Source organism: Chlorocebus sabaeus, chromosome 14 (genome assembly GCF_047675955.1).
Source record: "Chlorocebus sabaeus isolate Y175 chromosome 14, mChlSab1.0.hap1, whole genome shotgun sequence".
Taxonomy (NCBI): Eukaryota; Metazoa; Chordata; class Mammalia; order Primates; family Cercopithecidae; genus Chlorocebus; species Chlorocebus sabaeus.
Window position 1 is genome coordinate 62,026,127 of NC_132917.1, and position 16,964 is coordinate 62,043,090.

The 16,964-nt window shown below is 48.5% G+C and overlaps 1 protein-coding gene across 8 annotated transcripts in view; it reads left to right on the plus strand.

The window, feature by feature from the left end:
- The first annotated feature begins 6,155 nt into the window (after nucleotides 1–6,155).
- B3GNT2 (UDP-GlcNAc:betaGal beta-1,3-N-acetylglucosaminyltransferase 2) overlaps nucleotides 6,156–16,964 on the plus strand; it is a 320,804-nt gene continuing 309,995 nt past the window's right edge. For 6 of the 8 annotated variants that reach the window (XR_012095312.1, XR_012095309.1, XR_012095311.1 and 3 more), the window contains exon 1: nucleotides 12,365–12,635. The gene's annotated coding sequence lies outside the window, so the exon portion shown is untranslated. Of the gene's footprint in view, nucleotides 6,279–12,364; nucleotides 12,636–16,964 lie in introns of those variants that run through there. The other 2 variants (XM_073023034.1, XM_007970487.3) reach the window with 2 other exon arrangements.

The window sequence follows — 16,964 nt, forward strand, 5'->3', positions numbered from 1 at the left end:
CCTCCAGCCAGAGTAGGAATACAGCCTGGGAGTTTTCAAAAAATGGTGGGATGGGGTGGAGAAGGCAGGGCAGCATGGAGAGGCTGGATAAAAATGATATTTCAGTATTTTTAGTGAGACAGAAAGAAACTCACGCAAACAGTTCTATTCCCTCCCGCTCTTTTTGTTTTGTAAAGTCTTCCTTTCTCCAAAGCTCAGTTTTGGATTAGACCCTTGTTGACCATGTCTGCTTAAGTCCTAGATAAAGACTTATTTATTTGACCTGCATATCCATAGTTGCTGGAACTGCTCATTTTAATTTTCCTATTGTGTACACTGTGTTGGAAGGCTTGGCAGGAAGCACACTATGGAAATGTGGAACCGAACAGTTGAATGTGTGTGATTTGGGAAGTTCAGCAGATGCCAGGGCTTTGCAGGCTCCCAGCTTGTTCAAGACTAATCCTGTGGATTTTCATTCTTGTGGGCCTCGTGCCCCTTAAGTCTGAGGGCTGGGTCCCGCTGGGTCTCACCCAGACCCAGTCCACACAGCCGTCTCTCAGCTGTCCTACTCGCAGAGACCAAGGTAGTGCTGTGCTGACTCTTGGAGGCTCTCCTCTTCCCTCTCCCCAAGGAAATGGAGGATTCCAGAAACGGCCCTGGTCAAGGCTGCAATGTTTTCTCTGGACATGAATGTAGACTTCAGGTTGGATTCTAGAAGACCTGAGGGACTGCCCTTGCAAATTCATCTTCCCTATAGTGGATGACATGTGTCACCCAGATCCCCCCTCCACGACTGAAGCACTCATGCCCCCATCTACTGGGAGTGCTGACGGCGGCAACTGTCTGCTGAGTTCCTCTCTGACACTTGTCCTCTGCTGCAGAGAGAGCCACCTTGCCTAAGATGAAGCTCACATTGACCACGGGCAGCTCACATCTAATGACTGGCGGACGCAGGAGTAAAAAGGCTTCGTCCTTTCACCCCAGTTTGTAATAACTCTGAGCCATCCCACCACCAGAGCTCACCGAAAGATCAGCTGAGGCCTTTACCGTGATTGCACTGCAGTTCAACTTCTCCCTTTGTCCATTCCTGCCCACCTCACTTCCCCTCAGGCGTTGATGCTGTACCCTTCAATCAACTTCCTGCTGGCCAACCTCTGTGTCCGAGCTTGGAAACCTTACCTATAGCACTCCCTTTATGGGGGGGTGTAGAGCCCTGTGTCTAGGGGACCACGCCTTCTTCATGCGATTCCTGCTGCCCTTCCACCCCATCCCGCTATCCTTTGAAAACTCAAATTGGTCTAAACGATTCAGGATCGCGCTATACACTCTTGCCAGTGATTGGCTTAGGAAAGGTCATGTGACTGTGTTCTAGCCAATGAGACGAGAAGGGAACTTGGGTAGAGAACTGTAGGAAGGGTTTTCTGGGTCATAACAAGAGACAAGGGAAGAAAGAGTCCCTCTTCTGTCGATATTGGCTCTGACTGAGATGCCTGAAATAGCTGTAGAAAGCAATAGATGTGAGAAGAAGATGGAGCCAAGAGAACAGCAGAGAAGTCAGACTGAAGCAGAGCCACGACGTGCTGGGCTGGAGCCTACTCTGCCTGTGATTTTCTTGTCATGTGTGATACATCCCCTTTGACAGCACAGAAGGGATTTGTCACACAAGTACTTAATGACGAAGTTGCATCAAATTTGCAATTTTTGTTCCAGTTCCAACTGCCCATTTCATTTTCCCACCCTTTGGGGGCCTTTGCGTTTTGAAATCCTTGGTTGTCAGGATTCTTTTCTTCTTGGAAGTTTTCTAGTGATCCAAACTCTTGTTTTTCCTGATTTTTGATGACCGTTAACATGTCTGATTGATCGACTAAACTGCTTCCTTTTTCCATGGCCTTATGGGTGTAAAATTTATAGGGCCAATGTTATGAAATGTGTATGCAGTGCTGGGGGTGGAGGGCTGCTGACTCTAAAAAATCCTTTCCTGGGATGATCTTAGATTAGAAAAGAAGGAAATGGTGATGAAAAGCTTTCAAAATGTAAGGGAATGGGACTTGGACCTAAATGGTTAGTACAGACTAGGATATTCTTAGAAAATGCCTCCCGCCTCTCTGTAGTTGATTTTGAAATGTCAGTTCATAACTGCCGTAGAGTTTGGCACTGGGAAAATTGCCTAACACAGCAGTGGGACTGATGGATGGAGAAGCCTTTTCTTTTTTCTCACTTGCCCATACTCCCCTCTGCCTAAAGACTGCTGCTTCCTTTTTTTTTTTAAGTGGATGTACAATTTACAAATAATAAAATGCACATATTTCGAGCAGTTAACTAATAAAAAATTATTTTTTTCCAGAAAAGAAAAGCACAAATATGAAGTTTACAGTGTAAAGAGTTGTGACAATGGTATGCTCCCATGTAAGCAACATTCCAGTTGAGTGGTAGAATCTTTCTCTTCTCCCAGAAAATTCCCTCATGCCTTTTTTCCAGTTAATTCTCTCTTGAACCCAGAAACAACTCGAGTTCTGACTTCTGCCACTGTAGATAAGTTCTTGCCTGTTCGTGAACTTCACACGTTCTCGCGTATGACTTCTTTCACTCAGCATAATGTTGGAAGATTCATCCGTGCTGTCGCATGGATCCTGCTTCACTTTCAGACTATTTATGGGATCTGTTGCTCTCTGATTTCCCTGACTGCCGACTGTCGTGTTTGAGGAGGAGGCCCTGCCCTTCCTGGCAATGATTTTGCTGTGAGACGATTTTGCCAAGTGAGTTTCGTAAGTCACTGGATCCTAAAGATCGAGCAGGTGGCTCCTTCCAGGGACAGCCAATTGATTTTTCCATTCTACATGATTATATTGATGATGATGATGATGATGATGGCATCAGAACCCTTTGGAATGAGGACAGAATGGCACTTCCTCCAGTGGGGGACCCAGGACGAATGGTGAGAATGCCAAGCATTCTATGCCAAGATACCACTTGTACTTTATCCTGATGGGGACTTGGTTCCATGGCCAAGACTGAGGAGGGAAACAAACATTTATTAAGCCCCAAAAGTTTACAGGTACTTGATCATAAATGACCTAATTTCCTCTTCCTGAGAACTCTTTAGATGTTACTATCCCCATGTGGACCACACTTGGCTTCTTCCCAAGGTGGGATTTGAACCTGGAATTGGGGATTTCCATACCATGGTTTTTCACTAGCAGCAGCCAAGACCTAGGCCACTGTATCCATCTGAGTTGTTGCATGCATATCTCCACATGGTGGTTAAACCTCACAATTATGTCCACAGCTGGATTGTCACAAAGCTAGATAAGACTTGGAGCCAGATACACTCCCTTTCTTCCTCTGTCAATAGGAGCCACCTAGAGTTGGCAGATTGGTCTTCATTTTCTAGAAATATTCTCTTTCTCCGTAGCCAGGCAGCTTTGACCTTTGGTAAAGGTCGGCAGATCTTTGTTATGCCCCCTGGAAATCACTGTTTTGTAACAGTTATGTTTACAACTGAGATGGTTTCTAAACCCTGAGAAGCATAACAAAGGGCGATGCCAGCAAAAAGGCATTAAGTTCTGTAATAGGCTTATGTCCTGATAATCATATTAATGGCACTGTCTCATGCTTGATGCTGCCATTATGGGCCTCTCCCCTTGAATATAATTTTTCAGTTTGATGATAATTAAGACTATGATTTTGCATTTCTCCTTAATGAGAATTTCATTCCCAAAACAATATGATTGTAATAGAGACAGCTGTTCATGCCCCTCCAAATTGTGGACCATAGGTACTACCACAATGTCCTACACACGCTGGACTTTACTAACCTGGGAATTTTAAGTTCTTTCAGCATCAGGACTCTGTGGGAGATGGAGCAAGTCCCTTGGGAATCATGACATTTGTTTCTATATCTGCATCTGATAATGAGGCTTTGTGTTTTTCTACTGTTACAAAGTCCAAAGTCATGGTAACCTTGGGAGCAAAGGGCCTGCTTTAAGAGCCAGGTGATTTTTAACCTGTGATTTAATTGTTCAACGTTCAAGATATTATCTCTGGTATTAGGTATTTGGCTTCCAGAAAGCTACTTTTGGGGACTCATTTGTGAGTTCCAAGGGATTGGACTAGAATTCTAAGAATTCCAGTGCCAAGTTTCCACACTTTCCATCAATAATTAATATTTTGGCCATTGAGAGAGGTGGTTGTTGTTTTCATAATTCCACTTCAGACTGATTAACAGACTAGGAAACATTGCCATCTTTCTGTGACAACCTAAGTTGGAGGATATACAAAGTTTGGGGATTTCTGCTGCTGATGCTATGTGTGTGTGCCTGGTCCTTAGACAGGCTGGGAATTTTTCTAGATCTGTGCTGAAAGGAGGAGGGAGATACAGGGCTTAGGCACCCATCTGTCCATGGGGCTTGCCACCGAGGAAGACGGCTTTTATTCTGAACCATGTCCAAAGGGCTGCAGGAGTTCATTCCAACAGAACTAAGAAGGTGGAAGCCAGCTCTGGGCTTATAGATGTTTGAGCTCTGGGGTGGCAGCTCCATGGGGTCTGTACCTGAATGGCAGGTTGTTGGGGTGCTCCTGGTTAGTGAGGCAGAGGCAGTAAAGAACAAAGGAGGTGGGTGTGGACCACGGTTGTGGCTCTGTGGGCATGCAGGTGTCCTAGGCTGGCCAGGTGAAGTGAGGCAAACCGCAGACCTCGAAGGCTGAAAAGGAGGGCCATTCAGGTCTGCTTGCTCAAAAGCTTGCCATCTGGCTGGGTAAAAATACCAGGTGGATGCTGGCACCAAAAGGGACACAGGAAACTTGCTAAGATTAGCCGTTTCCTCACCAGAAAAATGGGTGACAAGGCTGGATGCTGTGGCTCATGCCTGTAATCCCAGCACTTTGGGAGGACAGATCAAGGCAGGCGGATCACTTGAGATCAGGAGTTTGAGACCAGCATGGCATCATGGTGAAACGCTGTCTCTACTAAAAATACAAAAATTAGCTGGGCGTGGTGGTGCATGCCTGTAATCCCAGCTACTTGGGAGGCTGAGGTGGAAGGATCACTTGAACCTGGGAGGCAGAGGGTGCAGTGAGTTGAGATTGTACGTTGAGATTGTACCACTGTACTCCAGCCTGGGAGACAGAGTCTTGCTCTGTCTAAAAAAAATAAAAAATAAAAAAAAGAAAGAAAGCAAAAGAAAAATGAGTGACATGGAAAAGCCAAACATGAGAGGCCCAGGGGAAAGCACACAGGATTCACTGTGTAGCCTGGGCTACCTGTCCACCTGGGAGGAGCACATGAGAGTGACTGAGAGGGGGCAGAGCTACAGGAATGACAACACTCTGGGAAGCAGGAGTGCCAAGGGAGAAATCTATGACCTAGAAACTTTTTGTAGACCTACTTCAGACTGTCAGATCAACAGTATTCACATTCACAAAGAAATGGGCACATTCACAAATGTCCTCAGGATAAAGGAGCAGTCTGGATGTCTTCCACTCCACCTTCTCCAGGAAGCCTCCCAGACTTTCCCAACCCTGGCTCATTGTCCCTTTTCTCCTTTTCTGAGCTCTGATTGTCTGCTCCTTATGATTTAGCACTTAATCAGACACAGCTGTGAATTCCTCTGTAATTGTTTTGGGTTTGTTTGTCCCTCTGGGGCAAGATGACAACTTCCTCTGGGACAGGGACTACAGTCTTCTTGGGAGGGCTCCTGAGAGGGATGTGGGTATATGTGGGGGTCTCTAAAGAAGAAAATATCTCCCATTCTTACAGGGCCTTACAGTTTAGAAAGTGCTTGTACTTATCTCTATTCCTTACAGTAGCTCTGAGAGGTGGCCTATTTTACAGATAATGAAACTGAGACCGAAGAGGTCAACAACCTGTTTAAGAAGAAAGAAGATGAGTAGCAGAGGTAGGATAAGCCTGGGATTCCTGGTGCATGGCCACACAGGGCCCACAGGGGCTCATTTGGTGACAAGAGAGGGCCCAGTGGAGAAGAGGGGGAGGGGAGGAGGAGGCTTCCACATACCCTTCTGTGATGGAAATCTTGGGAAGGAAAAGAAAGCAAGGGGGATGTGGCCCTGGTTTGTAGAGCTAGTGGGTCAGGCTTCATAAAGAGACAACTGAGGCAAAACCCACGGTACCACTCATTTGTTTTTGTTGTTGTTGCTGTTATTCCCTTACAGATCCTCTGTCGTCCCACAGTGCTCTGCTCCTCCTGACACCTGACCTACCCCCTCTACTCACCTACCCCTCTCCAAATACTTTTACATGCTCCTCTGGAACTGCAGACTTCAACAAAGAAACTCAATCAAAGGTCAGTTCATCAACTTGTGCATCTGTCTGTCCATCCATCCTTCACCTTTGCTCAGAATGAAATTCCCACTTTCTTTGCTTTCCTTGAAGCACTGGGATGACACTGCTGACTGTGTCCCTCCAGTCCCAGTCTTTGCAGCCACAAAAGAATGGGCATAACTTAAAATGTGTTTCTTGGGATAAAGGAGCAGCCTGGGTGCCTTCCACTTCACCTTCTCCAGGAAGCCTCTCAGACTTTCCCAACCCTAACTAATTTTCCCTCTACCTGATCACTTCTCCTCCACCTCCCACAAATGCTGTTGTTCCTTTGGGGAGACTGCTGCCCAGCCATACTGCCTCTCCCCTGCCTGGTGCTTTTTCTCTTCTGCTCTCCTGGTCATTCCTTCTTCCCCACTCTCTTAAAACTTTAGCTCCTGGCTCCATGGCCTTCACACCATAACTACCGTTCCTCTTCACATCCTGTATGCCTTTCCTGTTCACACAGATGATCTAGCCAGTGCCCTCTTCATCTCTTGACCTCGTATTCTCCAATGACTTTCTCCTCTATGCCACCCCCATCATGTCCTGGCATTGTCATGGCCCTAAACTTCTCTACCTCCTGAACCCCTTACTTCAGATCCAGATCTCTGACCCAACCTCCTCTCCTTCTGGTGTGACTGAGTCTTGACCCCTTGACTTTTCCAGTCCTTTGGCTCCTGTCCTTTCTCTCTGATCATTCACCGTGCTACCTCACTTTTGCCAAGGCTCTCAATTCCTTTGCTCCTCTGCCCTGGTAATCTCCTCATTTGAGCCGGCACCACAGTGGGCAGCTGAGCTGTTGGAAGAAACCACACAGGAGGGCCAAAGGGTACCTTAGAAGTCCACAGGCACCAGCCTCAAGTGGACTGCCATGCTGCCTTGCTATCTGGCTGTTTCTCTGGTCATCACGACCCTCCCAAACTCCTGCAATGACTGTGTCATACCTTCTCCATTCTCTTCAAATCTGTCATCTCTCCTTGCCCTATCGCTAGCCTCCGTTATATCACAGAGTTAAGAAGAAGTCATCAGGTGGAAAGATTCAACTACCTCTGTGAAAGCAGCCTGGCTCAGTCCTCCTCCAGCCTCCTTCCTCCTGTTATAATAGAGAAGGTGGCCCCTGCCTGAGGTCAGCCTTTCCACCCACACTCTGGTTCCATCCCTCCCATGGGCACAGGAGACTTTGTGCTTCATTGTCCTTTCTCTACTGTACCTTCATCTTCCTCTTCTCTGTGGGATCCTCTTTATTTACATTTAAATATACTCAAGTAATTCCATCCTAAAAATAATTAAAATACATTAACCAAAATAAACACACTGCTGACATAACATTCCCCTCCAGCTATTTTTCTGACTTTTCATAGTCAAACCTTTCAAGAATTCTCTGCACCTTGTGCCTTTCATTTCTTCCCCTCTCGCTCATGCCTCCATCCACTCCAGTCGATTTCCCATCCCCTTCACTCCACCAGCTACTGCTCTGTAAAAGTCCCAATGACATCAAGGTCACTAACTCCAGTGGACATTATTCAACTTTCACTTCACTTGGGTCACTTAGCCTTTTTTTTTTTTTTTTTTTTTGAGACAGAGTCTCACTCTGTCACCCAGGCTGGAGTGCAGTGGTGCGATCTCAACTCATTGCAAGCTCCACCTCCCAGGTTCACGCCATTCTCCTGCCTCAGCCTCCCGAGTAGGCACCTGCCACCATGCCCGGCTGATTTTTTGTATTTTTCGTAGAGACGGGATTTCACCGTGTTAGCCAGGATGGTCTCGATCTCCTTACCTCACGATCCACCCGCCTCAGCCATCCAAAGTGCTGGGATTACAGGCGTGAGCCACTTCACCCAGCCAGCCATTTTTAAAAAAAGAGATGGGGTCTCGCTATGTTGCCTAGGCTGGCCTCAAATTGGGCTCAGGTGATCCTCCCACCTCTGTCTCCTGAGTAGCTGACACTACAGGTGTGTGCCACTGGATGCATGTTTTGTCAGCCATTTTGAGTGCTGTTGACTACTGCCTCCTGCTTAGTGCTTTTGTCCCTGGATTCTGTGACCCCACCTCCCCAAGCTCCTTTCAGTTTTTTCTTTTTTTCTTTTTTTTTTTTTTTGAGACAGAATCTCACTCTGTCGCCCAGGCTGGAGTGCCTGGTGTGAACTCAGCTCACTTTAACCTCCATCTCCTGGGTTCAAGCGATTCTCCTGCCTCAGCCTCCCAAGTAGCTGGGATTACAGGCACCTGCCACCACGCCCAGCTAATTTTTAGTAGAGATGGGTTTCACTATGTTGTCCAGGCTGGTCTCAAACTCCTGGTCCTCAGGTGATCCACCCACCTCGGCTTCCCAAAGTGCTGTGATTACAAGCATGAGCCACCGCACCCGGCCAAGCTCCTAGTTTTCTTCCTGCCTCTCTGGCTGCTCTTCCACCTCCTCTGCCAGAGGTTTGCTTCTGTCTGGCCCTTAGATAAGAGTTCCTCAAGGCTCAGTGGTAGGTCCTCTTCTGATCTAACTGTACACTCTCATGGTAGCCCACGTGCCTTTGATGACTTCATTACCACTGCCACACCAGCTATTCCAGCCCCAGCCTCTCCTCAGAGTACCAGACCCTGCAGCCTGTTCAACATCTCCACCCAGGAACCTCAAACCTACTTTGACCAAATGTGAACCTTGAGAGGGTTACCCAACTCAAAATGGCACCACCATCCATCTTTTTAAAGAAGCAGAAATCTGGGAGTTTTCCTTGATTCATCCCCCCTAAGCAATTACCAAGTCTTGTTGGTGTCTACTCTACGTTTGGTCTACTGCTTAGACAAATGGCCTCTCTCACATTACAGCAACAGCCTCCTAACTGTCCCTCCACTCCTCCCATTTCCCTATTCCTTCTTCACGTTGCAGTCAGAATGATCTACTTCAAAATGCAAAATCAAGTGTATGACTCTTGTTTCAAATGTCTCAGGATAAAGTCCAAACTCTGTAATGTGGTGTACTGGCCCTGCGTGATCTAACCCCTGCCTGCCTCTCTAACTTTCTCCTCAACCACTTCTTCCTTTGTAGTCTGAACCAGCTAGGAACTCCCCATGGACTCCCCAGATGATCTCACCACCTTGCACTCCCTTTGGCCCATATCACAATTGTAATTAATTGATAGTGCATTTAATTGTTAAGCCCCTCTCTCCAGCTAGACTGTGAGCTCCAAGCAGGGAGTGTGTTTGCCATGTTCACCACTCCAGCGCCTAGTCCTGTGCTGCATATAGATGATGGCCGGCACATTTTTGTTGAAGAAGTGAATAACACATCTCTGCCTACTGATGATGGACCTGGGCCCCAACCTAACAGTAGGGACTATAGCCAAGCCATGTGGAATCCAGCATTGAGTTACTCCCCAAAAGACACAATGTAACTGTTGCAGATACACTCCCAACTGTGTTAAAGCCACCATGGAGAAAATGCCCTTATTTATTTATTTGAGATGCAGTCTTGCTCTGTCACCCAGGCTGGAGTGCAGTGGCACGATCTCGGCTCAGTGCAACCTCTACCTCCCAAGTTCAAGCAAGTCTCCTGCCTCAGCCTGCCAAGTAGCTGGGACTACAGGCGCCCACCACCACACCTGGCTAATTTTTTTGTATTTTTTGTAGAGACAGAGTTTTACCATGTTGGCCAGGCTGGTCTTGAACTCCTGAACTCAAGTGATCCGCCCAGCTTGGTCTCCCAAAGTGCTAGGCTTACAGGCATGAGCCACTGCACCCAGCCCAAAAATACCCTTATTTTTAAATTTCATGGCCTGGGCAGCCTTGGGCAGCTGTGTGGGACACAAGCTTAATTTCCTAGTTGGTGGCCAGCTGACATTGTAGCAGTTCCTTTACTAAAAACTCCTTGGCTGGCCATTCTTGCAAGCATATCTGTGGCTACAGGGGGTGCATTTAAAGGGAAGACACATATGCATGGAAAAAATATACCAATCTGATGGCATAGAAAATCTTCCTTAGATGTCGGCTTTGTCTCATCACTGCATTTAAATATCAGCAGCCTAGAGGTATCTTTATTTAAACCCAGGAACAAGGGCTCAAGATTATTTTGATACAGAATGAAGACATAGACTTCATTTATTAATTTATACTTCCTATAATTCTTTTTTTTTCTTTTGAGACAGAGTCTCACGCTGTCACCCAGGCTGGAGTGCAGTGGCATGATTTTGGCTCACTGCAACCTCTGCCTGCTTGGGTTCAGTGATTCTCCTGCCTCAGCCTCCCAAGTGACTGGGATTACAGGCACATGTCACCACACTTGGCTAATTTTTGTACTTTTAGTAGAAATGGGGTTTCACCATATTGGCCAGGCTGGTCTCAAACTCCTGACCTTGTGATCCGCCCACCTTGGCCTCCCAAAGTGCTGGGATTACAGGCGTGAGCCACCGCGCCCGGCCTACACTTCCTAGAGTTCTTAAAGAATTTCTAGCTTCTGTTTCTTTAAACATGTTTTATTAGCTTTCTAAATTATGAAAGTAAATATAACTGGAAAAATACAAAATCCAAAGTCAATGGAGTAAAAAAATGTAACTCCCTTGTTTCCCCTACCCGCAAAACCGTGGTTAACAGTCGGTGTGCACCCTTACAGATGTTTTTTCTATTAATATACAAACATTCGACTTGTTTCTTGCACTTTACGTCGCAGTCCAAGGAGAATCATGTGAACGGCATAAAAGCAGCATGTTCTGAAGACTGCAAACCATAACATTTCCATATCTACTGACTCAGAATTCCTGTTTCTAAAGGACCGCACCCATGTGGCTCTGTGCATCCTCAGCAACTTGGTCTTTCTTCCTTTGCTGAGTTTGGTTAAGAGTAAGGGCCGATTGTTGAGTAGGCTCAGTTCCCAGGTGCCTGAAATTCCTACTTAGCAATGTTCCTTTCCAGCTGATTCCGCCTCCGAGAGCCTTAGGAAAAAATGCTAACAGTTGAGAGTGAAGCGTCCTTAATTGCTCAGTCCAATTATCTAGATGGGTCCAGGTTCGGTTTCGATTCAGAGATAAGGACCAGGGGGCGGGAGCGCTTCCAGGTGCGCCCCTGGGGAGGCTTGGTTCCCCGCGGAGCGCACGCGGGTCTCGCTGGCTTAGCTGGGCCTTTCAAAACCAGGCAACGTCTCCATCCCGTAGCGCCAGGCTTACCTGGGGGCTTCAGAATTGTGTCAGTTGCGTCTCTGAGTCACCTCGGAACTCCCCGAAGGAGCGCGGGGCTAGGAGGGCGCATCGGTGGGCCCGGGGGCCCTCGCTGGTAGGTGTAGTTGGCGCCAAGGCCGCCTCTGGCCGGCGGAGCCCTGCAGTGTCCGGAGTGGGGGGTGTCAGAGTCCGGTCCTTTAGGCCTCGCCTGGGTATCCGCCTTGCCCCTTGGGCCGCGGCACGGGTTCGGGCCGAGCGCCCGGCATCTTGCGTTTCCGGCTTCCTGAGACGGGCGTGGGACCTCGAGGAAACCACTCAGTATGACCCCACTAAGAGAACTACGGACCACCCCCCCCAATCCTGTCCTGGACGGCTTCATAAGCCAGAGGATCCAGTGGCAGTGCCAAGCAGGGCACCACTCTGGGTCGTGAGCACCTAAGAGGTGGAGCAAAGGTCAGGCCCCACAGTGGCCCAGTCTTCCCTCCCCCGCCTCCCCGGCGGGGCCATTCCTCACCCGCTCCAGCACTGGGGTCGGTCTAGTTCCGGTTACAAACTGGCCAGAAAGGCCACTGGGGTCTCGCTAGGCGATGCGCCTAGTCCCCTAGCCTCAGACGAACCGCAAGAGGGGCCACCAGCACCTGGAGGGGCGGAGGCTGGAGCTGCGTTTCATTCGTGTTTTTGGAGCTGCCGGGCTTTTCCAGGGGGGGTCTCCTTCCTAAAGGCCCCCTTTCCCCAGCTTAACCCTCGGCTTTGCAGGCGGGTGCGTGGGGGCTGCAGGGTCGCTGAAAGCCGCGGAGAGCGCGGGCTCGGTGGGTCCTGGAGCCGGGTGCGAGAGCGGAGCCCTCCCAAAACTTGGGGTGCGGGGCGGGGCCGTCAGGCGGTGACGTGAGGGGCGGGGCCGGGCCCCATTGGCGAGCGGGCACGGACGGGGCGGGCTCCGGGAGGCTGCTGCGCCTGCAACCGGAGCGGGGAGTGAGGCGCAGCGGCAGCGGCGGCAACAAGTGCCGGAGGTCAGCAGAGCCGAGCCAGAGCCGTCCCCGCCGCCGACACTGCCGGGCCGCCCGTCCGGGGCGCCGCGCATGGAGCGTGAGCTGCGGCGGTCGCCGGGCTGAGCCGCGCGGAGCGGCCGGGACGTGGATGTGGCCGCGATCTCCCGCCCTTGCCCCCGCCCCGCCGAGCTGGAGCTGCTGCCGGACAAGGTAGGGCCCGGGCGGTGAGCACCCCCACCGGCTCCCTCCCCGCCAGGCCTCTCTACCGGTCCCCTCCCGCCTCCCTGCTCTCCGGCTCCGCCCTCCGGACCCCCTACTACCCCCGCCCGGTTCCTCTCCGGTTCCGGCTTCGTACCCGCGCCCCGGTGGAGGAAGCCGTCCCTAGGTGGCTCCTGCCGCATTTAAGCCTCCCTTACCTTCCCGCCGTCCCAGCCACCCAACCCCAGTCCAGAGGGAGAGGAGAGGGACACCGCCCGCTGCGGGGCTTAGGAGTCTCCCAACCCATTCCGTGCCCACCTCGCCCGGGAGCCCGGGGACCTTCCCCCTCCCCGCTGCACCCCAACTTCCGGGGGATCCGGCGCCGGGGCGATGCGGGCTTTGGCAAGGGGCATCTGGGGCCGGGCCTCATCCGGGGCGCACGGGCGTTTCGGGGAGGGGGGCGCGCGTGATTCCTCGCACCCCACCCTCGCACCCCACCCTCGCACTGCGCCGGCCTCCCGTGCCGCATGGGGAGATCAGGTGTTTTGTGAGCCAAAGAGCCGCCGGCAGCCGCTCCCCACCCCCAACCTCTGCCACTTCTGTCTCCGGCTCCCCCAAAACTGGTTTCTGCCAAACTTAGGGAGAATCTTTCGCTTTGACCTTTAAAAAAATATTCCACGCCGCCTGCGTTGAATGATTAACCAGGCTGCTAGCTCGGGTCGTGGGGGTGGGGTGGGGTGGGTGCTGCCAGGCCAGGGAGCGCCTGAAGCCGGACTCTGCCAGACACCCCTCGTGGGAAGGTGGGCGTGGGGGTCCCTGCCGCGGCTGCGGGCACGGGGCAGGCGGCTACTCCAGCACGGTAGGCGGACCCTTCTCGAGGCGATAAACCGAGTCACCTGGTTAATTTCCAGGCCATGGTATTTGACACTCGGGGCTGGGGAGCCGCAGAACTCCCTGTCCCCCCATCAAGTGGAGGAGCATTCGAGAGACTCCCCACAAGTGTCACAGCGTCGAAGCTCATCTTTAAAAATACGTACGTTTATAGCCTGGGTTGGCGAGGAGGCGCTCTCCTGCCCAAAACGTAGGGGTGGTTTGTTGAGTGTCCTTAGCTCACAGGTGCCTGAGCTGTATCCCCCGTGGCCGCCTCAGCCACCCCAACTTCGCAGAAAGATTATTTAGAACAATTAAACCATATTCTTCTGCCCTTCTCTTGTTGGAACCCTACCGTAATATCTGATGGCGAAGCCAGTTGGTGAATATAGAATTCTACTTGTTAAAACAAATTCTTCCGGTGTAATTATTTGTGCCTCTGGAGGTGGTAAACGAAGTGGCCGACAGGGCCAGGACTGGGAGTGAAAAGGCGGGTACCCTGGCCGAGCCAGTCCCGGGGCTCCGGCGCCGGCTTATGGTCGCACCCATGCGGATCTGACAGTTGACCCGGAGGGAAGACCGGCAGGGCAGGGCAGGGCGGTCACTTCCCACTGTCCTAGCTCCTGCTCCTGGTTCTTTTGAGTAGAGAGTGGTTAAGCCTGGAGGAATTTGGGAGAGTTTTCCTCAGAGTCCTTGCGCTGGTAAACCAGATTAGTTTGTAAGAACGGAGAAGTGCAGGAGCCCCATAGGGTAATTTGAGTAATCATTTTCCTCCCTGCCCAGCCTTTACAAATGTGTTTATCATTAGATCTTCTGTTTGAAACTACTTTTTTAGTTCGGAATATTGCTTTTTCTCCCTACAACAAGAATTCACTGTTTTTCATTTAGTTTTTATGCAGATGACATTTGTATGATGAAGGCCTAATTCTCTGTGAAACTGACCAGTTCTCACCCTTACCATTCATTAGACTTGATTCTGCCCCATTTAGTTCAGTGATCTTGAGCAAGTTATTTTTCACCTGAGCCTCATTTTACATATCTGCTTTTGGGGATGGTAATGTCTGCTCTACAAGATTGTGTCTGAGGACAAATAGGATGTTTGTCAAAATCCTCGCACTGCACCGGGAGAGTTAAGAAGTGCTTAATAAGTGTTGGTCATTGCTGTAATCAGTAGAGAAGTTCCTCCTGGCATCGACTTCCCCTTACCAAAAACAGTAACCCTGTGGTAGCCGTTTAGATTTGCCTGAGACTGAAATCGGCCATATTTGGCAGATGCACATCAAAAGATTCTTGAAACCTAAGTAATGAGGTAGTATTTTGAGGCAAATAAACATGATTTGCTTGTTCAAAAATTATGAAGTTTTTTCTGGGCTTCTGGTGAAGGGCTGAGTAAATGAAGGGTTTGTAGTTTTGAAGATTTTCTTGTTTTAAAGAAGTCATGTTTTAGGTTTCTGATACACCGAAGTTATGCTGAAAATCGCAAAGTGGAACTGATAATTCATAGTTGATTTTCACTATACTGTTCAAATGTGGGTTTTTTTAAAAAAAATAGTTGCATTAGTGAGGCATCGTTGGTGTAAGCTAAGATGTTCTGGAGAGAGATATGTGGGACTTTTTCAGCTGATGCAGGGATAAAAGAAAAGATGAATCCTCTGTTCCTCAAACTTTGAAACTTAGCTTAAAAATTTTTTTTTTTTTGAAATGGAGTCTCACTCTGCTGCCCAGGCTGGAGTGCAATGGCGCAGTCTCGGCTCACTGCAACCTCTGCCTCTTGGATTCAAGTGATTCTCCTGCCTCAGCCTCCCGAGTAGCTGGGATTACAGGCATCTGCCACCATGCCTGGCTAATTTTTTTATCTTTAGTAGAGACAGGGTTTCACTGTGTTGGCCAGGCTGGTCTCGAACTCTTGACCTCGTGATCCCATCCGCCTCTGCCTCCCAAAATGCTGGGATTACAGGCGTGAGCCACCGTGCTCGGCCTTAGCTTTAAACGTTTTCTAGCAATGCTGGGGTTTCGTGAAAATTCTAATTTAGGGATGCTGATCCACAGCTGTTAATGTTCCTGACATACTGGGTCAGTGCTTTTCATTCTTTCTAACTTGGTTAATGGATGCAGTATCTGACTCTATTTAGTTTTCTGTTTTTTTTTTGTTTTTTTTTTTTTAACGGTTTTATTGGAAAGTCTGTTAGAGACTTTAAAAATAAGTGCTTATGGTTACTTGTATAAACATTGAGATCTTGAGATCTTGCAACTAGGATAATACTTGGTTATGTAATCTATTGCAACATCCCTGATGGTGGTACATACATTAACAACACTGAAAGATTCTCATAAATGCCTTTTGGTCTTTTATGTAAGTGCCCAAGGGAAACTAAAGTCATTTGGTTGCTTGGTATTTTTGGTGTGTACTGAAGATTAAAAGATGAATTAAACTAGACTCTAAAGTGGTAAATGTTTCCTGGCTGCATCCAGTAAAGAAAACAGCACAAACACCCAAAAGTTGTGGACCCAGCTGTCTTTTTTCTCCACTCTCTTAGGTGGGATTGCTGTTCCTAGGTACTTGCCAAATATGTCTGCAAATTATAGAGTGAATACATTCCTCTCTCTAGAGAGGCAATTACTGTTTGAATAAGAGGTGTATGTATGTGTGGGATAAGGTTTTGGGAGAATTGATGTAACGATTTCATCATCACTCACTGGTAAGAAGGCTTTGCCAGGCTGAACAAAGCTTCAACAAGGAGAACTTGATACTTGGTGGAGAATTTATGAGGGCTTGTGTGGCACAATTACTTTGCTGCTGGAAAAAGTTATTTGTACTGAGTTTTCTATTTGTTACAAATTTTAAGAATTGAGATTTTGCCCTCTGTGTTGCCCTGTATTAACGACCTCTGCCTACCAGCTTTGTCTTTTTGCCTTGTCTTAATTTTTGTAACAAAATTCAGATGTCTTTTGAGAGTCATAACATGTATCTTGTGCAATTTTAGCTTTAGGTATTTTCATATATAACTTTAAGAATATGTTACACATTATTTTCTGTGCATCTATAAGTTAAATTTAAAAAAAACATTTTCTGATGTGGCTACAGAGGGGGAAATTCCCAGTAGCCAGGAAATTGATACTTTTTACTTTTCATTCTGTGGCATTTTAAAACAAAGGGTTCAGGTGTCTTCATTCTGATATGAGTAGGATGTACTTTGCTTACCAGAATGTTTGGAAAAAAACTGATAATCCAAGGAAATCAATTCTAGCATGTGACTACATTCTGTCTCAGTGCCATGTGGTGGTTTAGTGGTTAAGAGCATAAACTTGGAGTCCATAAGATGAGGATTTTTTTTTAACTTCATGTATAACATGCAGTAAAGTGTGAGAAGTGTTAAGCATGAGCTCATGTATGTAAGCTCTCAGATTAAGAAATAAACATTTTCAGTACTGCAGAAGGTTCCTGTGCCCATGTCTTGTCCGTTTTCCCAC